General features: G+C 53.9%; 1 protein-coding gene across 5 annotated transcripts in view; it reads left to right on the forward strand.

Moving 5' to 3' along the window:
- Nucleotides 1–18,664, forward strand: part of PRKAR1B (protein kinase cAMP-dependent type I regulatory subunit beta) — a 186,798-nt gene that overhangs the window by 50,593 nt on the left and 117,541 nt on the right. The window lies entirely within an intron of this gene.

The following is an 18,664-nucleotide window of genomic DNA, read 5'->3' on the forward strand; positions in this document are numbered from 1 at the left end:
CGGCCTCCAGGAGGTGGGCAGGCCCTGTTGCTCGCCCAGGAATCACTGCCGCCCTCCCCAGCCTCCAGGGAGGCTTTGCCATTTCTCTGACTCACGGGCCGTGGATCACGGAATGCTCGGTGCCAGGAGAAACGTGTCACAGTTCTCTGGAAACGTGGGCTCGCCAGGCAAGGGTGGCTTCCCAAAATACTATGCTGCGTGCACCTGCCCTGCTGCCGAGCTGAATCCTTGCTCTGGGAGGGCCCGGCTGCCTTCCTCAAATACTGGGTCTGGATCTGCGGTTCCCCCGCGCGCTATACCTAGAAAGGCACGGGTGGTGTGATTACTGTGGGCTTCGTGTTCCGGCCTCTTCCGCATGCATGGACGTGCCTTGCCGTTGTTAAGCTCACCGCCTCGCGGGGGAAATGGGGCCAGGATGTACCTTTCCTGAGGCTCCTGCCCGTGCCGGGAGCTTGGAGGCTCGAGGCAGGAGGTGACAGCAGATGAGGTCTGCAGGGTCACAGTGAGGGGACAGAGGAAGTCAGGGTTATTCAGGGAAAGGACTGAGTGTGAAGGGGCTTGGGTGGCAGTGAGGGGACAGAGGAGGTCAAGGTTATTCAGGGAGAGGGCCGAGTGTGAAGGTGCTTGGGTGGCAGTGAGGGGACAGAGGAGGTCAGGATTATTCAGGGAAAAGGCCGAATGTGAAGGGGCTTGGGTGCCATGTGTAGGGATGGTGATCATAGACATAATTGGAAAAATCAGAAAAGTTTGGAAAGATTAAGAGCAAAAATGTCTCCATCTGATGCCTAGAGATAATCCTTGGGGATATTTGGGGGGTAGTCATTAAGGATTGACCTTGTACACAGATCCCGTCTGTAATAGCATCTCATTCTACACTGTTTTCTTACACTCAGGGCGTCCTTAACATCTTTCCACGCCAGTAAGGGTTCTGCAGTGGTCTGTGCTGTTAATTTCTGTGTGAATTCAATGTTTTCCTATTGTGGCTGTTTGCATTTTTTAAATCTCTGTTATTATTATTATTTTAGACAGAGTCTTGCTCTGTTGGCCAGGCTAGACTGCAGTGGTGTGATCTCGGTTCACTTCAACCTCTGCCTCTCAGGTTCAAGCAATTCTCCTGCCTCAGCCTCCTGAGTATCTGGGACAATAGGCGCTTGCCACCACGCCCGGCTAATTTTTGCATTTTTAGTAGAGATGGGGTTTTGCCATGTTGGCCAGGCTGGTCTCAAACTCCTGACCTCATGATCCACCTGCCTCAGCCACCCAAAGTGCTGGGATTACAGGCGTGAGCCACTGCGCCCGGCCTGCATTTTTAATTTTATGAACATTTGGTGGTCATCCTTGCGTTTTCATCCTGGAGTACTTGTTCATTTCTTTCTTTAAGGTAAATTTTTTGATGTGATCAAAGGATGTATAACATTGAAAATTCTCTCTTTTAAAACAATTATTTGACAAATTATAATTCTTTATTAGATTGAGACATTTTGATACTAGTCCTATATAAAATCTAAATGACCTCCATATGTATCAAATACAAAGAGAAGGTGTCTGTTTCTCCCTCTCCTGGAGGGCGACCGTGTGGTGGTCCAGGGGGGCTCCAGCCTCCCTGTGTGTCTGCAGGTGTGTGCCCAAGAGCGCAGGTGGGGACCCTGGGAACACACTAGACACGTTGTTCTCTGCTCTGCTCCTTGCTGGTGACGGGTCTAAGAAGTCCTTCCGTATAAGTACAAATCTAATTGTTGTGAGTATCTGCACAGTGTTCCATTGTAAGGATGAATCAGAGTTTATTAACTGCTGCCTTTGCCAAGGTCACGTGGGAGGATTCTCATTTCTCTGCGCTGCGATGTTTCTGTGAGTAGTAACTCTGCGGTTAGGCAGGAGACTCCCGACATTCCGGTGGCTGGGTCAGAGATTGGCCTGTTAAGATCGTGATGGGTGTTGGTGTGCGTGTTTGTCATGGGCTTTTGATACATTTTGCTGGAATCTCACTCAGAAAGGGTGGCAGGGGCTATGCAGAGGAGTGGCCTGCAGGGGCCTTGGCTCCCAGCCGCTCACATCATGCTGAAATACCCTATCTCATCCAGAGCATGTGCCCGGTTCAGGCTGGATACTTTGGGTCCAGGGTGCCCAGTTACCCCAAGCAGCAACACCTGCTGCCTCTGTAGTTGAGCAGTGGTTAGAGTGGCTGAGCATGGCTGGGATAGCTCTGTGTGGCTGGAGTAGCTAGGCATGGATAGAGTTAGCTGGGCATGACGAGTGGCTAGATGTGGCTAGAGTAGCTGGGTGTGACTGGAATAGCTGGGTGTTGCTGGAGTATCTGGGTGTGGCTAGAGTAGCTGGGTGTGGCTAGAGTAGCTAGGCATGGATGGAGTAAGTAGATGTGGCCAGAGTAGCTGAGTGTGGCTGGAATAGCTGGGTTTGGGTGGAGTAGCTGGGCATGGTGTGAATAGCTGGGTGTGGCTGGAATAGCTGGGTTTGGTTGGAGTAGGTGGACATGGTTGGAATATCTGGGTGTGGCTAGAGTAGCTAGGCATACATGGAGTAGCTGGGCATGACTGCAGTAGTTAGATGTGGCTAGAGAAGCTGGGTGTGGCTGGAATAGCTGGGTGCAGCTGGAGTATCTCATTGTGGTGAGAGTCGCTAAGCATGGATGGATAGTTGGGAATGACTAGAGTAGCTAGATGTGGCTAGAGTACCTGGGTGTGGCTGGAATTCAGGATTAGCCTGGACATGGTTGGAGTAGCTGTGTGTGGCTGGAGTAGCTGGGCATGGCTACTCCATCCTGGGAGGTGTCCAGGCTCCCCAAGATACCCACGTCCTTGTCTCTGGGACTTGGATGTGTCATCTTGAGTGGCAGAGAGAGACTTTGCAGATGTGATGAAGTGAGAGGTGGGCGGGTGGCCCTGGGTTTCCCAGGAGGGCCCTGATACTGTCACATGTGCCTTCTAAGGGGAGGCAGGAGGAGATTCCACACACACAAGGGGAAGAGGCCATGTGACCGCAAGGCAGGAGTTGGTGAGATGTGGCCACAGGCTGAGGAGGGCCGTAGACACTGGAAGAGGCGAGGAGGGGTCTGCCTGGGGCCTCTGGAGGGCATGACTCTGCAGCACCTTGATTTCCACCTGCTAATCCTGGATCTGGATTTCTGGCCCCCAGAACTGCAGAGACAATACACTTCTGTTGTTTCAGGACCTGCTGTACTTGCTCACAGCGGCCCTGGGATACACGTACAGAGGTGTCCGCCTGGCAGTGGTGAACCTGGTCACCAGGAGGAGCCAGATACTGAAGAGCTGAAGACTATTTTAACTTGAATTTATTTTAACTTGAATTTAAACATCAATTTACAATGCAATTGAAATGTCGTTTTTGAATGGATGTTATGTTCACCTGGTTAAAAATTCGGTTTAGAAGATTACGGAGGGACCCTGAGGAAGAGAGAGCCCTCTCTGGTCCCAGCCGTGCCTCGCTGGAGCCTCTGCAGCTCCCTCTTTGCAGACAGACTCAGCCCTGAGGCAGGAGGTCCCTGGTCCACAGCTGCTGGCCACACAGACCAGCTGTCTATTCTTTTTTTTTTTTCTTAAGACAAGGCCTTACTCTGTCGCCCAGGCTGGAGTGCAGTGACACCATCATAGCTCACTGCAGCCTCGACCTTCTGGGCTCAAGTGATCCTCCTATCTCAACTTCCCAAATAGCTGGGACTGCAGGTGTGCACCGCCACACCTGGCTAATTTAATTTTTTTTTTTTTTTTGAGGTGGAGTTTCACTCTTGTTGCCCAGGCTGGAGTGCAGTGGTGCCATCTTGGCTCTCTGCAACGTCCACCTCCCAGGTTCAAGCGATTCCCCTGCCTCAGCATCCCAAGTAGCTGGGATTACAGGCGTGCGCCACCACACCTGGCTAATTTTTGTATATTTAGTGGAGGTGGGGTTTCACCATGTTGGCCAGGCTGGTCTTGAACGCATGACCTCAAGTGATCCACCCGCCTCGGCCTCCCAAAGTTCTGGGATTACAGATATGAGCCAGTGCGCCCAGCCTTTAAATTTTTTGTAGAGACAGGGTCTTGCCATGTTGCTCAGGCTGGTCTCGAACTCCTGACCTCAAGCGATCCTCCTGCCTTAGGCTGTCAAAGTGTTGAGGTTACAGGTGACAGCCACTGTGTCCGGCCAAGCTGTTCATTCCTAACGCAGCTTCAAGTCCTCAGGAAAGGATGGTGGCTGATGAGGCTGGGGTCCAGTGTGGTCCTGCGAACCTGCTCCTTTGTGCCGACTAGAAGGGAGTGCTATGGGTGGACAAAGCACTGTGGACGTACAGCTAGGCTTCAGCCATGCTCACCTTGCATAACGATGGGTAGCACATCCTGGGACCGTCATCGGTAGGCAGGAGACAGATCACAGAACCATGACACCCTTGAATGCTGGGGAGGGAGTTCCAAGGCAGGGTGGTCGTGATTTGGGCAGGCACCCTAAACGTCGGCTGCTGTGCTTAGAAGATTTTTTTTTTTTTTTTTGAGACGGAGTCTCGCTCTGTCGCCCAGGCTGGAGTGCAGTGGCCGTATCTCAGCTCACTGCAAGCTCCGCCTCACTGCAAGCCATTCTCCTGCCTCAGCCGCCTGAGTAGCTGGGACTACAGGTGCCCACCACCTTGCCTGGCTAGTTTTTTGTATTTTTTTAGTAGAGATGGGGTTTCACCGTGTTCGCCAGGATGGTCTCGATCTCCTGATCCCGTGATCCGCCCGTCTCGCCCTCCCAAAGTGCTGGGATTACAGGCTTGAGCCACCGCGCCCGGCCCTTAGAAGATTTATGTCTGCGTTCTGGCCTCAGTTTGCAGAACGGGCCCGGCAGGTGGCTGGTCTGCACTCAGCTGTTCCAGGAATGGGCTGCAGGACCAGGACTCTGGTCTGGGTGGGCACATTGTTATTATTGTTTATTATTTATTATTATTATTTTGAGATGAAGTCTTGCTCTGTCGCCCAGGCTGGAGTGTACTGGTGCAATCTCGGCTCACTGCAACCTCCACCTCCCGGGTTCAAGTGATTCTCCTGCCTCAGCCTCCCCAGTAGCTGGGATTACAGGAGCCTACTACCACACCTGGCTAATTTTTGTATTTTTAGTAGAGACGGGGTTTCCCCACGTGGGCCAGGCTGGTCTCGAACTCCTGACCTCAAGTGATCCTCCCGCCTCGGCCTCCCAAAGTGCTAGGATTATAGGCATGAACCATCGCGCCCAACTATTATTTTTATTTATAGCAACTGTAATGATGACTGTCCAACATTCTCTTTTTCTGGCTCAAATATTCCCACATGTGGGAACAGTACGGTGGGTGGAGCACAGCTTTGCACCTGAATTCAAAATTGGTTCAACAAGGCCGGGCGCGGCGGCTCACGCCTGTAATCCCAACACTTTGGGAGGCTGAGGTGGGCAGATCACTTGAGGCCAGGAGTTCAAGACCAGCCTGGCCAACATGGTGAATCCCCATCTCTACTAAAAATACAAAAATTAGGACGAGCACAGTAACGCCTGTAATCCCTGCTACTCAGGAGGCTGAGGCAGGAGAATCGCTTGAACCCGGGTGGCGGAGATTGCGGTAAGCCGAGATCGCGCCACTGCACTCCGGCCTGGGCAACAGAGCAAGACTCCATCTTAAAAAAAAAAAGTCCGGGCGCGATGGCTCACGCCTGTAATCCCAGCACTTTGGGAGGCCGAGGCAGGCGGATCACAAGGTCAGGAGATCGAGACCATCCTGGCTAACACGGTGAAACCCCATCTCTACTAAAAATAAAAAAATTAGCCGGGTGAGGTGGCGGGCGCCTGTAGTCCCAGCTACTCGGGAGGCTGAGGCAAGAGAATGGCGTGAACCCCGGAGGCGGAGCTTGCAGTGAGCCGAGATCGCGCCACTGCACTCCAGCCTGGGCAACAGAGCAAGACTCCATCTTAAAAAAAAAAAAGGCCGGGCGCGATGGCTCACACCTGTAATCCCAGCACTTTGGGAGGCCGAGGCGGGTGGATCACAAGGTCAGGAGATCGAGACCATCCTGGCTAACACGGTGAAACCCCGTCTCTACTAAAAATACAAAAAATTAGCTGGGTGAGGTGGCGGGCACCTGTAGTCCCAGCTACTCGGGAGGCTGAGGCAAGAGAATGGCGTGAACCCTGGAGGCGGAGCTTGCAGTGAGCCGAGATCGTGCCACTGCACTCCAGCCTGGGCAACAGAGCAAGACTCCATCTTAAAAAAAAAAAAGGCCGGGTGCGATGGCTCACGCCTGTAATCCCAGCACTTTGGGAGGCCGAGGCGGGTGGATCACAAGGTCAGGAGATCGAGACCATCCTGGCTAACACGGTGAAACCCCGTCTCTACTAAAAATACAAAAAATTAGCCGGGTGAGGTGGCGGGCGCCTGTAGTCCCAGCTACTCGGGAGGCTGAGGCAAGAGAATGGCGTGAACCCTGGAGGCGGAGCTTGCAGTGAGCTGAGATTGCGCCACTGCACTCCAGCCTGGGCCACAGAGCGAGACTGTGTCTCAAAAAAAAAAAAAAAAAAATTCGGTTCCACAGAACTCCACAGAAGTTAAGATGACAAATACTTTCGGAGCATTCATTGTGTGCCAGGCTCCGTGCAGGGTGCTGGGAACATAGACGGGGTGGGGAATGGGTTCTGTCCTCGTGGGGCTGGCTTTCCCGGGGAGCAGGCAGCCCACAGTCATTAAGCACATACGTTTTCAGAGATGGTGTGTGGTGAAGGACATCGAGAGAGGCCTGCACGTCATAGAATGAGATGGCTTCACTCAGGATGGGCAGAAAGGCGAGAGTCAGCAAGGCTGTTGCAGGCATGGCAGAGCTGCAGCAAAGGGCCTGGGGCCCATTCCAGGCATGGCTGGGGCAGGGGAGAGCTGGTGAGCACATGGTAGGGCAGCTTTGTTCATTTCAGCAGGAACCTGCTGCCTGTGGGGGTGCTGGGGCCACAGGGAACATGGCATTGCTTGGAGGGTAGCCAGGAAAGTGGAGATCTCAGAATCTTCCTGGGATTCAAATATGTGTTTTAGCCTGGGCAACATAGTGAGACCCCATCTCTTAAAAAAATTAGCCGGGCCTGGTGGTGCACGCCTATATCCCAGCTACTGAGGAGGCTGAGGTGAGAGCAGTGCTTGAGCTCAGGAGTTCAAGGCTACAGTGAGCCGAGATCACGTCACCACACTCCAGCCTGGGCAACAGAGCGAGATCCTATCTCAAAACAGAAACAAAAACAAAACCGCAAAAAACCCACCCAAACACCCAAATGTGTGCTTGAAGTTCCCAGCGGTTCTGGTGCTGCTTTGGAGCTCACCCGTCCCTCTGTGTGGCTCGTTCCTCTCGAAGTAGCCGCAGTGAGCGGCAAATGCTCTGGCGTGGGGAGGCCCCTGAGCTGTTCCCTCCAGAGGCAGCCTGTGAGCTCAGAGCTTATCAAAAGCCCGGCTGTGGCCAGATGACATCCACGCCCACCTTCAGAATCTGAATTCTGCAGAGCTTGGGGAAGGCCACGGAGGGACCAAGAAGTGGGGGGTTCAGGGCCCTTTAGAAACCCTCAGGTCCTCAACCTGAGGAAGAAGGAGGTGAACGGTCGCCTCAGTTCCTGACCCAGTTGTCAGACAGAACCACTCACACGAAATCTCTGTGTCCCATCTTCTGGCCGATGAGCCTGGGGTCATTGAGAGCACCAAGGATGGGAAAGCTCTGGCTGAGGATGGGCTGGGATGTGCTGCAGCCCAATCATCTCCCGTATCTGCGGTCGTGAGCCCCTCTGCCGGATGCCGTGGTGTGGGGGAGCTGGGAGGCCGTCCTTGGTCCTGAGACCTCTGCCGGACGCCGTGGCCTGGGGGAGCTCAGAGGCTGTCCTCAGTCGTGAACTCCTCTGCTGGATGCCGTGGCTTGGGGAAGCTCGGAGGCTGTCCTCTGTGCTGAGACCCTCTGCCGGACGCCATGGCGTGGGGGAGCTTGGAGGCTGTCCTTGGTCCTGAGTCCCTCTGCCAGACACCATGGCATGTGGGAGCTCAGAGACCCGGGCTGTCTAGCTCTTGGGCTCGGCTGTCAACACAGGCTTGCGTGTTCATGGAGGCACAGGCTTGTCAGCAGCTCATTTCAGAAGTGTCACATGCCACAGGCGAGCACGGGCCGTGACTGGTCCCCTGGCCTGGCGTGGTTGCAGGGACGCTGGGCAGAGTCATTCCCTGGGCGCCTCGGGAGGAATATGAAGTGGGGTTTCATGAACTTGTAGCTCCATCTCATTTCCAATATCTGTCCTCCCTGCATGTGCAACGTTTACATCCAAACCCTAAAAAAATGGCACGTGGACCTGCCCACCAGCCTTCTCTCTTGCTCTTGTTTTCATTGTGGCAAATACATATCACATAAAGTTGGCCATTTTAACCTTTTCTTTTTTTTTTTTTTTGAGATGGAGTCTCACTCTGTCACCCAGGCTGGAGTGCAGTGGCGCTATCTCAGCTCACTGCAACCTCTCTCTCCTGGGTTCAAGCGATTCTCCTGCCTCAGCCTCCCGAGTGGCTGAGATTATAGGCATGAGCCGCCACACCCGGCTAATTTTTGTATTTTTAATAGAGATGGCCAGGCTGGTCTCGAACTCCTCACCTCAGGTGATCTGCCCGCCTCAGACTCCCAAGGTGCTGGGATTGGATTACAGGCGTGAACCACTGCTGCCCGGCCCATTTTAACTATTTTAAAGTGTTTAATTCAGTGGCATTAGTTATATTCACAATGATGTGCTGCCATCACCACCCTTTGTTTCAAAAATTTTCATCATTCCAAATAGAAGCCCCAAACTTACTCAGCTGTCAGTCCTATCTCCCCCTATAACCCCAATCTACGTTCTCTTTCTATGAGCTTGCCTATTCTAAATATTTCATATAAGTCATTATAGGACTTGAATGAACCATGATATATGACCTTTTGTGATGGGCTGTTTCACTGAGCACAGTGTTTTCAAGGCACATGCACAGCACAGCATGTGTCAACACTTTCTTCCTTTTTCAGAGCCGAGTAATATTCCACTCCATGGCCACACCCCGTGTGTGTATCCATTTGTCTGCTGATGGCCACTTGGGTTGTTTCTACCTTTTGGTTATTGTGATTACTGCTGCTGTGAACATGGGTGTGCAGGTGTCTGTTTGAGTCTCCTGGGCAAATGCTGATGGATGGAATTACTGGGTCGTATGGTAATTCCATATTTAGCTTTTTGAGGAACCACAGATGCTGCTTCCCTTCCTGCCTGACTGAACTCAGAGCCTCCCATTCCTGTCTGTGCTGCCTTGGTGGCAACTGTGTTTCAGCTAAACTCCTCAAATCCTTTCTGGGCTCCTCCCCAGCTCCCAGGCTCTAGGCAGGTTCAGTAAAGCTCTTACTTTAGGACCAGGCTGGACCCTGAGTGTGAGCTGAGCCAAATGATATCTCTGGGCCGTCCCAGCTATTTGTGTCCAGGAAGAATCTGTGCTGGGTCTTGTGCCCTTGGCCCTGAGAATCAGAACCACATGTGCCCTCCATCTCTGACCCCTCTGGATCCTAGAGCTAGGTGGATGCGAAACAGAGGAAGCAGATGGTTGGCTTAAAAACTCCTCTTTGTAAGGCTGGCTTGAAAAGGAAGCTGTTGCACAGGGTGTGTGTGTCTGTTTCAGTTCTTTTGTTTTGCACATAGGAAAACTCACTTTCCATATCGAAGCCCCAGTGGGCTCCTTTTTCTGGCCACGGTCTCTAAAGAAACAGCCTGATGGCTCAGGAAACCGGTTCCAGGGGGAGCGGGCAGGGGAGGGATTGTCTCTGGACCTTTCACGTGATGTCTCCCCTGTGCAGCATCCAAATCCTTTGCTTTTTCCAGTTTACTAGAAGCTGAGCTTCATAGCTTTGCCTCTGCTCAGCTGTGGTTTGGCGAGTAGAGCCAAATTCCTTCCAAGTTTGCAGGGCGTCTGGCACACCCCTGGCTTTGAGGCTGCCTGCTCGTCTTTTCTCTGCTTCCCCACGTAGGAAGAGTGCGGCACATAATCCTTTGCAGATAAATCCACCTGCAGGGTGTGCACACCTGCTGGCCTAATGACCCCTCCATCCAAGTTCAGGTTCAAGACAAGTATCCTTGTCGTCACAGGCGGTGTGACTTTGCTCTTGTCAATCGGTAACAGTGTGGGAGATACGTAAGATTGTGCGGGAGATATGTAAGCTTCGAGAAGTGTGAAAATTATGTTCAAGACCTTTAATTTAAAGGAAGATAGTACAACGTGGTTGTGAGGGAGGCTGCCCCTCCCCCAGACCGCCTGCTGTCCTTCTAGGATGGTGGTATTGCTAGTTGGCCTTGATCGAAGCGTTTCCCTGGGCCTTTACACAGGATCCTGTGAGAGGCATCGTGTCAACCTCACAGCCTCAATTTCCTTCCCTGTCCTTGTCCAAGGCCCCAAAACTCCTCAGGGGCAGAGCTAGTGTTCCAGCTTGAGTTCTTGGGCACCTAAGCTTGTGCTTTCTCCCCTGTGAGGACACATCGCCCACACCTGCCTCTACCCTGCCGCCTGGGGAAGGAAGATTGAGAATGGGTGATTTAGGCATTGTCAGTGTGCAGGGTCCATAGTGTCCTGTGGTGAACTGCAGCTGCATGGAGACGACTCGGGGGAGAGATGGGACCAGGAATTCCCATCACACAGGTGTTGGGCTGGAGTGGTCTTATTCCCAGGCACGCCTATGCACACAGTCATGCACACGCAATCTCACTCAGGTACCACAGAATTTAAGGTGTGTTTAAAACATCTTTTGAAAGGAGAGCGTTGTGGATGTCATTTGTAAGTAATAATATTCTCTGAGCCTAAGTTTCCTCAGGTGTCAAATCAGGATAATAAAACCTACTTTGAGGTTGTTGTGAGAATATAAAGCAGGAATATCTATGTGTGTACTGTTGTCATCACCACCATCACTATCATCACCATCACAGTCATCACCATTACCATCATCACCATCCCCACCACCACCATCATCACTGTCATCATCACCATCATTATCATCATCACCATCATCACCATCACCACCACCCTCCTCATCACCACCATTGCCATCATCATCATTACCACCACCACCATCATCACCATACCCAACATCACCATCATCACTGTCATCATCACCATCATTATCATCATCACCATCATCACCATCACCACCACCCTCCTCATCACCACCATTGCCATCATCATCATCACCACCACGATCATCATCACCATCCCCACCATCACCATCATCACTGTCATCATCACCATCATTATCATCACCATCACCACCACCATCCCCATCACCACCATCATCATAGCCATCATCACCATTCTAATCACCATCCCCTTCACCATCCCCATCATCATCATCACCATCCCCACCATCACCATCATCAGTGTCATCATCACTGTCATCACCATCATCACTATCACCACCACCCACCTCATCACCGACATCACCATCATCACTATCACCACCACCCTCCTCATCACCACCATTGCCATCATCAGCATTACCATCATCATCACCACCATCATCATCACCATCCCCCCACCACCATCACTGTCATCATCCCCATCATCATCAGCACCATCCTCACCAGACTCACTCACCCATCACCATCCCCATCACCATCCCCATCACCATCATAATCACCTTCATTACATCACTACCATCTCCATCATCACAATAATCATCATCACCATTCTCTTCACCATCCCCGTCACCACCATCATCACCATCATCGTCATCATCACCATCGTCACCATCCCCATCACAATCACCATCACCATCATCACCATCACCATCATCACCTTCATCACCACCACTATCATCATCACCACTCCCATCATCACCATCACCACCATCTTTACCATCATCACCATCGCCATCATCTTCACCACCATTATCTTCATCATCCCATATCTTCATCTTCATCTTCACCATCACCATCATCTTCACCTTCATCATCATCATCAGCACCATCGTCATCACTGTTGTGGTCGTTGTCATCACCCTCTTTCTGTGACCCTTTGGCTGAGTGGCAGTGGAGTCCATGAAGAGGCGTCTTCCTGGGTGGTGCCTTGCCCTCGGAGGCTGGCCCAGCTATCTAGACAGATCCTGCAGTCAGGCCCCACTCAATACTTGGTCTGAGAAAGACGCTGGTGTAGCCGTGAGTCATTCTCTGCTTCACCCTGGGCCTGAGTTGACAAATAGGCCGCTCCGGGCCTCCCAGCACCCACAGTCAGCAGGAAGATCCCTAGGAGGCCACCTTGTCCCCACCTCACTGTACCGAACAGAGCTCTAAGACCCAGTGAGAGGGGGCCTTGGCCTGTTGCACTGACCCACACAGCAGGTGTCCAGCTGGGGCTGGAGTGCGGTGTCCTTATCCCCTGGGATGGCACCCGCGTCAGCCGGGGCTGGAGTGGGGTGTCCTTATCCCCTGGGATGGCACCTGCACAGCCCCTCTGCAGAGTTGAGTAGCTCCCAGTGCAGGCCGTGGGGTGGTGGTAGGCGCAGCCTTCTCACCTGGTGTCAGCTATTGGACGAAGCAGACTCTGCATCCTACCTGGGGTGCCCGTGGCAGTTGCACCTTGGCCAGGGACCTCAGCAGCCTCAGGAAGCAGCGCCACGTGCTCTGGAGCCCTGGGATGTGCTAGGACCGGGAAGGCTGTCCCTGGAGGGTGTGTCCCAGGCCTTGGGGAGCAAGGAGGAGGCCTTTAGGTTTCTTACCCTGGTCCCCTCCCGGCTTTCCCTGATTAGGGCGCCTGGAGGGGGAGCATCGCTGGGCTCCTGGGAGCCTAGAAGCGCGATAATTGGGCGGCACTGTGTGTGTTTGCGGTGTGCATCGGGCCTCCGGCGGGGACCTCATTACTGGAGCCGCCAGACGGGTGCGGGCGAGGGCACCTCACCCTTGGGGCGGCCTTCCTGGCAGCGGCTCCAGTTCTCTGCTGCTCTAATTAAAACACAGGCCTCTGGCTTGAGCAGCACCACTGGCCTGCGCAGCAGTCTCTGTTATCTGTCGCTGTTTCTCTTCCTCCCACCCGCGTATCTCTGCAGTCTGTTTTTCCACAAATTGGCTCGGATCCTCAGGTGATGGGAAAAACAAGCCCTTCTGCCGAATTCATGGGCAGCCGAAGGGAGCTGTCTCGTGGCTTCTCCGAGCCTTCGCGGCCCCCCTCCCCGTTCTGGCTTGGGCTTTGGGACTTTTTGCTTCCCTTTCGGGCAACATTAAAAAAACAAAATTAGCATTTTGGAAAACACAGGGCCCCGTCTGAGGAGATGCTTAATGGTTTGAACATGCAAAGAATTTGATTTCCATTTGCAGAAAGCCCGGCTGGATCTCGGCAGAGGAGACCTTGACGTTAGCAAAATCAGGGGCCACGTGAGCCCGGGAGGCTTTAGAAGCTGAATTCAGCAGAGGCTGAAGCCTGAGGTTTGAAACTCCATCAGATGCATGAGTAATGGCCGTGAGCCTCAGGCATGTTGTCTTTCTAGAGCTCCCCAGTGGCCCCGGGGCTGCCGTTTGGCAGGGGAGGCAGAGAGAGGTTAAGCAGGCTGCCTCGGGCCACACAGCTCAGAGTCAAAGAAGCTGGGACTTGGACCTGGCTGGGATGTGGCTGCTCCGGGCCAACCTGCCCACGGTGAATGCACACACAGCTCATTAACCTGCCAGGAAAAGGCAACAAGCTTTTGAAGGGAACAGTCATTTTCCACATGCCTCGCATTTTCCAGCTCATAACAAGTCTCATGGCCTGGGCCTGGAGCTTCAGGGCAGTTGCAGCTCTCCGTGGAACCTGTTTGAAGGGCTGGCACTGTCTAACACCACAGTGACAACAAGGCCTCTTGCTTTGTCTGATTCGTGGGTGGAGAGAACTTCAGGACCTTCTTACCCAGGAGGTGATCGCAGCCATTGTGGATCTTGCCTGTGGTCCTGGCTGTTTGGTGCCCTAAGGTTTTTGTTTTTGTTTTTTTGAGACAAGAGTCTTGCTCTGTTTCTCAGGCTGGAGTGTAGTGGCACGATCTTGGCTTACTGCAGCCTTGACTTCCTGGGCTCAAGCAATCCTCCTGCCTCAGCCTCCGGAGTAGCTGGGGCCACAGGCATGCAGCACCATGCCCAGCTAATTTGTTTTAGTTTTTGTAGAGACAGAGTCTTGCTGTGTTGCCCAGGCTGGCCTTGAGCCTCTTGGGTTCAAGCGATCCTCCTGCCTCAGCCTCTGGAGTAGCTGGGGCCACAGGCATGCACCACCATGCCCAGCTAATTTGTTTTAGTTTTTGTAGAGACAGAGTCTTGCTGTGTTGCCCAGGCTGGCCTTGAGCCTCTTGGGTTCAAGCGATCCTCCTGCCTCAGCCTCCGGAGTAGCTGGGGCCACAGGCATACACCACCATGCCCAGCTAATTTGTTTTAGTTTTTGTAGAGACAGAGTCTTGCTGTGTTGCCCAGGCTGGCCTTGAGCCTCCTGGGTTCAAGCGATCCTCTGGCCTCAGCCTCCCAGAGTGTTGGGATTGCAGACGTGAGCCACCACACCCGACAGCTGCTGTAACATTTTGAAACTTGGGGAATTTGGTGGTGTGTGGTCTCCAGTACCACAGCTCCTGGACCCCAGTCAGTCACATTTTGTCATCACTGACAAGCCCCACTGCAGACCTGTGGGCTGAGATGCTGTACATGGCCTGCCTCCAGCACCCAGTATGTGGATGGGGACCCGAGGCTCAGAGAAGGTGCAGGGAGGCCCGCTGCCCCGGGCAGGGACTGGTGCTGTCCTTCAGACAGAAGGTGCCAGGTCAGAGGCTGCGTTCATGCAGGCCCGAGGCTAAGCCCTGGTGCAGCACTGGCCGCTGTGCTGTGTTTGGCCATGGGGCCCACGTGGCGACCGGAAGGAGGGATGCACCAGCTTTCACACTCTGATGCGTGCCCTGGGTCCTGGCATGGCTCCGTTCTTGAGTCCTGGTCACTAAAAATAGCCCTGTCGCCTGCCAGCGGGTGTGAGGAATTCACCAGCTGGCTGGGGATGGGGGTCTGCGGAGAGAGGCCAGGCGAAGGGAAGGTCGCGTCGGGGGGGGGCCCTCCCTGGAGAGGAGTGTAACCGTCAAGCTGGTCCCAACCCTGTGGGGTTCCTTGCAGTGAGAAGTATATTGTCAGTATTTTGGTGACCCTGTTCCCACTTGTCACGGGGGGACCCTGAGGCTCAGACACAGTGGGGGGTTTGCCCAGGTCACACGGTTTCCTTGGGAAAAGTCAGCCCTCCTGAGGTGAGGCCCTGTACAGCCACCTCTCTGCTCCCTGCGGAATGAGGCAGCCACGCCCGCTTGGGATGCAGGTGCAGTTAACGCTCCCTGAGCTCTGCCTGAGGTCAGGTGTGTGGCTGAGAGCTGTGAGTGTGCTGTCTCGCTGTCCTGACAGCAGCCCTGAGGGCATGTGGTAACGTCATCCCCAAGGTCCAGGTGCGGATCTGACACACAGACAGCTGTGACCACCTGCTCTGGGCCACCGCTGCTGCCCAGACCACCACATGCACCCTGGTTGGACCACGGTGTGTGTAGGGCCAGGACCCTGGGACACAGCCGTCCTCTCTTCTCCTGACCGAGAGCCTTTTCTAGTAGGGACCCGTATTTTTAAAGTGGATGGGCCGAGCATGGTGGCTCATGCCTCTAATCCCAGCACTTTGGGAGGCCGAGATTGCTTGAGCCCAAGAGTTTGAGACCAGCCTGGGCAGCATAGCAAGACCCTCTACCCTCTTCCTAAAAATTAAAAAATTAGCTGGGCGTGGTGGCATGCACCTGTAGTTACTCAGGAAGCTGAGGTGGGAGGATCGCTTGAGCTGGGAGGTTGAAGCTACGGTGAGCTGTGATTGCACCACTGCTCTCTCCAGCCTGGGTGACAGGGCGAGACCCTGTCTCAAAAATAAAAATAAGTAAAAATAAACACACATAAATAAAAAGTGGATTATTGTCCGGTTGTCTCGTGGGTGTGTTAGCTGCTGCTGGACCACTGAGGAAGTGACCGATTCCCCCGGCAGGTGGACCCTTGTTCACCAGACCCAGTGAACCTTCAGCCACATCCCCAAGGTGCGCAGGATTTTCCAGGCAAAGAAGACGGGGGGACTAAGTTCCTGAGTGTCCTGGGGCCTCTTTCAGGACTCCGTCCTGTTTGTTCATTGAACACTCTTAGATCTCTCCTTGGTTTCAGTCTGTTTCAAAGCATCAGAAAACGTTAGGAAGGAAGAGGGTGATGAACTGGGTGGTGTTTCTGGAAGGCCCCCCCACCTCCCCGCGTGGCCGCTCTGAGGGTGAGAGCCTGGGCCCCAGGTGGTGGGGGAGCTTTGGAGGCTGGGGCTCAGGACTCAGCGTTGCTTAGAGGGTGTCCCAGGAGATTTGCTCAGGTTCTGCTGTGGGCGCCCGTGGGGACTGGCAGCGAGCTCAGGTGTGGGGAGAGTAGGTATTTGGACCCGTTGGGGTGGGGCCTGTGGCATGGCGGGAAGAGTAGGTATTTGGACCCATTGGGGCGGGGCCTGTGGCATGGGGGGAGAGTAGGTATTTGGACCCGTTGGGTTGGGGCCTGTGCCATGCGGGGGAGAGTAGGTATTTGAACCAGTTGGGGTGGAGCCTGTGCCATGGGTGGGGAGAGTAGGTATTTGGACCATTTGGGTGGGGCCTGTGGCATGGTGGGGAGAGTAGGTATTTGGACCAGTTGGGGTGGAGCCTGTGCCATGAGAGGGAGTAGGTATTTGGACCCATTGGAGTGAGGGGACCGTGGCATGGCGGGGAGAGTAGGTATTTGGACCTGTTGGGGTGGAGCCTGTGCCATGAGAGGGAGTAGGTATTTGGACCCATTGGGGTGAGGGGCCCATGGCATGGCGGGGAGAGTAGGTATTTGGACCTGTTGGGGTGGAGCCTGTGGCACCCGGGGAGGTGTTGAGAGGCAGCAGGCTCACAGACTTGGGCCCTGTCGAGCTATGGTAGACGGGAACTCGGTGGACCCATATTCCTGGGGAGACTGAGCAGGGAGGTGACGCCACGCCTGGGTGGAACCAGAACCCGGAACGCAGAGCTCGGAGAAGGCTGGGGTAGGCTCGTGGGCTCCTCCCCTCTCTGCAGGAGGGAACTGTCCTGGGGAGGGGAGTCTCTTCCCCACTGGCGCGGAGCAGGGGATGGAGAGCCCAAGGCAGCCGCACCTCTCTCCTGCTGGGAGAGCCTAGAGCCTTTGTCACTAAAGGGAGAGAGGCCACTGGCTTCTCATGCCTCAAGGGCTGAAACATTTTCTGCTCACGAGGGAGAGCTATAGGACTGGGGGCAGCTCCTCCTCCCCCTTCTCTTTCTTAACATTACATTTTTTATTGTAATAAAAATCCAGGAATCTGGGCCAGACACAGTAGCTGGAGCCTGTGGTCCCAGCTACCCCAGAGGCTGAGGTGGGAGGTCACTTAAGCCTGGGAGGTGGAGACTGCAGTGAGCCGAGATCGCGCCACCGCACTCCAGCCTGGGCGACAGAGCGAGACCCGGTCTCAAAAACAAACAAAAACAAAAAGCCCCCACGAGGCCCGTGCGTCTGGTGGCGCAGAGCTGTGGAGGAAGCACCCTCTTGCTGTCCTGCAGGCGTCCATGGTCACAGCTGGGGGTTTCCTCCCTGGGCTGGTTTTTGCAGCCGTCATCTTCCTGCCTCGCCAGCATTGTTGGTTCTGCTTCTTCCCGTTGGCTCCCAGCTCCCTTCCTCACAGCCGCCTGTGTGTGCAGTATTCCGGCTCGGGACAGCGTGTACGGCCGCCACGTGGGTGCCCTCTTCTCCCCCTTTTGAGGTCACTTTGGTGCCTGTGGGCTGAAGCTGCAGAGACCAGCATCTTAGGATTGTGTCATCCTCGTGGTTTGTGATCCGTCCTGCACATCTCTGCAGAGCGTCTGCTGTATGCGTGAGGTTTTTATTTGACTGGTGTCATGAGACCCATGTTGGTAACTCTTTCTTAGCTTACAAATGGCTACAAGATTTTTTTTTTTTTTTTTTTTTTGAGACAGAGTCTTGCTCTGTCGCCCAGGCTGGAGTGCAGTGGCGCCATCTCAGCTCACTGCAAACTCTACTTTCTGGGTTCATGCCATTCTCCTGCCTCAGCCTCCCAAGTAACTGGGACTACGGGTGCCCACCGCTACGCCTGGCTAATTTTTTTGTATTTTTAGTAGAGACGGGGTTTCACCGTGTTATCCAGGAAGGTCTCAATCTCCTGACCTCGTGATATGCCCGCCTTGGCCTCCCATAGTGCTGGGATTATGGGCGTGAGCCACCGCACCCGGCCGATAATATTTTTTTGAAAACATTGTAGGCCAGGCACGGTGGCTCATGCCTATAACCCCAGCATTTTGGGAGGCCTAGATGGGTGGATCACTTGAGGCCAGGAGTTTGAGACCAGTCTGGCCAACTTGACAAAACCCTGTCTCTACTAAAAATACAAAAATTAGCCTGGCGTGGCGAAGGGAGCCTGTAGTCCCAGCTACTCGGGAGGCCGAGGCAGGAGAATCGCTTGAACCAGGGAGGTGGAGGTTGCAGTGAGCTGAGATTGTGCCACCACACTCCAGCCTGGGTGACAGAGTGAGACCCCATCTCAAAACAAAAAACAAAAAACATTTTGTTGTGGAAAACTTCACAAGTATATGAAAGAAGAGTGGTTCTCGTGAGA

This window comes from Trachypithecus francoisi, unplaced genomic scaffold, assembly GCF_009764315.1.
Source record: "Trachypithecus francoisi isolate TF-2019V2 unplaced genomic scaffold, Tfra_2.0 Lachesis_group4, whole genome shotgun sequence".
Lineage (NCBI taxonomy): Eukaryota > Metazoa > Chordata > Mammalia > Primates > Cercopithecidae > Trachypithecus > Trachypithecus francoisi.